The sequence below is a fragment of the Echinops telfairi genome, unplaced genomic scaffold, assembly GCF_000313985.2.
Source record: "Echinops telfairi isolate 266 unplaced genomic scaffold, ASM31398v2 ScPeMD7_9;HRSCAF=40, whole genome shotgun sequence".
In the NCBI taxonomy this organism is placed as follows: Eukaryota; Metazoa; Chordata; class Mammalia; order Afrosoricida; family Tenrecidae; genus Echinops; species Echinops telfairi.
The window spans coordinates 83,359,207-83,361,228 of record NW_022103906.1 but is presented as its reverse complement, the minus strand read 5'-3'; the positions used below and the strand labels follow the sequence as shown (position 1 = coordinate 83,361,228).

General features: G+C 43.6%; 1 non-coding gene across 1 annotated transcript; it reads left to right on the top strand.

The window, feature by feature from the left end:
* Positions 1-1,079: 1,079 nt before the first annotated feature.
* Positions 1,080-1,243, top strand: LOC115868395. Its single transcript, XR_004045568.1, has one exon. It is a non-coding gene; the product is annotated as a U1 spliceosomal RNA (small nuclear RNA).
* The last annotated feature ends 779 nt before the right edge of the window (positions 1,244-2,022 follow it).

Here is a 2,022-nt window from a genome sequence, read left to right as displayed (position 1 = left end):
AAATGTCCAGGGCTTCTCTTTGCTATGGTGACTCTCATACCTCGTGTGTGGATTTGCCACACAATCCGATGGGGCGTTTCACAGACGTTACCTTTAACTGTCACTGAAAAGGCTCCCACAAGTAGTGGTGAGCTTCCAATCAGAGTAGATTCCTGAGCAGAATAGAGTAAGTCTCACAAAGAAACAATAGAGGGTGTGTTAGGTATAAGAAGTCTGGGGCTGGGGGTGCAGGGGATGAATATGGGTAATTTTGACCCTCATCCTTGTGTTTACACTTCTGGACTGCAGTCCTTATGTTCAGCAGTTTGAAGCCACCAACAGCTCCTTAGGATAAAGACTGGCCCTTCAACATCCCTAAACAATTACAGTCTTGGAAACCCAAGGGGGTGGGGGTGGCTGTGAGGGGGGCAGTGCCACTTAGAGACAGCACTGACTCGATGGGAGTGAATTTGGGGCTTTGGTTTCCTTCTTGAGAACAAAACATCTCTCTATGCCCTTTGTTTCAATAGCTGTAAACAAAATATCAACAGTTTCATAACACCCCACTGATAACTCTTAGTTAGAACTTTCATAATGCTAGACATCAAAGGCATTTTAAATATTATTTCACCACCATTATTTTACCAGGAAGACATATCTCCACTTGTTACTTGCTTTGTCTAAACTCATGTGGGCAAAGTGATGTATCATTTCTGAGTAGCTCTTGTAACACTCGAGACTTGTAAAATGCAGCATAGAGCCTAGTCTACTAGACATGTCCTTATAGTGCAGAAATGAGGACGAGGTCAGCAGTGGAATCATGGCAGGTATGAAATAGAAATGATGGATAAACTTTTGTGGTTATAGTCACCTGTGGCCATAGCCAAGCTTATCTCTGGAGAAAGAATTGGTAAGGATGCAAGAGTAAGATTTTAATAATGTGACAGACAGATGCCTTTGTTCATTATATTTTATTGTTTTAGCGATGTCCACGATGTTCTGCCATAAGGACAATGCACACGTGCCCACCACAGCATGTCATGGAGTTCACTCAATAGGCTGCTGCATTCACTCTGTCTCAGCTTACGCACACAACACAGGTACTTACCTGGCAGGGGAGACACCATGATCATGAAGGTGGTTTTCCCAGGGCGAGGCTCACCCATTGCACTCTGAGTGTGCTGACCCCTGCGAGTTCCGCAAATGTGGGAAACTCGACTGCATAATGTGTGGTAGTGGGGGACTGCGTTTGCACTATCCCCTATAAAAAAATAAAAAAGACACACAACTGGAATCATATACAGTAAGTCTGAGGAAAGGACTACTGAGAGATGGTAAGTGGTATGAGAGAAGGAATAGAGAACTTTAATATGATACAAAACTCATCATGATTAAGGCTAAGTGAACTGCATAATTCCCAAACCACGCTCACTGTAATTGAGTCAATTCTGAGAGGCTCTGCTGGTCTACGCAGAGGGTCATGTGTTGGGCACTTCAATACAGGGCCAGCAGCTTCAATCCGCCAGGTGCTCTGCAGGAGAAAGATGATGCTTTCTGTTCCTATGAAGGACACACAGCCTCATAACCCCCAAGGGGCAGTTGTATTCTGTCCCATAGTATGGCTAGAAGTTGGAAGTAGACTGGATAGTAGCCCTGAAAATCTAATGAGTACAGTAAATTGCTTTCCACACTGCACATCTTTAGAAAGATATAAAATGAAATCTTCTAGGGAAAATAAAAGAAGCTTGCTATAATATACCATTTTTCCCTCGGGGGTCATTCAGACTGAAAAAGAATCTATAAAACTTATAGAATTTAGATGAAGCAGTGAGGAGTCCATGATGACAGACCCATAACCAGTCATTAGAAGGAGAGAGGCTGCGTTTAGCTGGCACTGAGCTTCAGCCATCAGGAATTACCTGCTCACCTTGGGTACCCCATCCGAGATGGCACACAGGGTGACTTTTAGTTAAAGCTAGAGTGGAATTTACATTCTTCTGAAAATAGCCAAGGGTTTGCCGTTCAATGGGTAGCAAGCTCTCT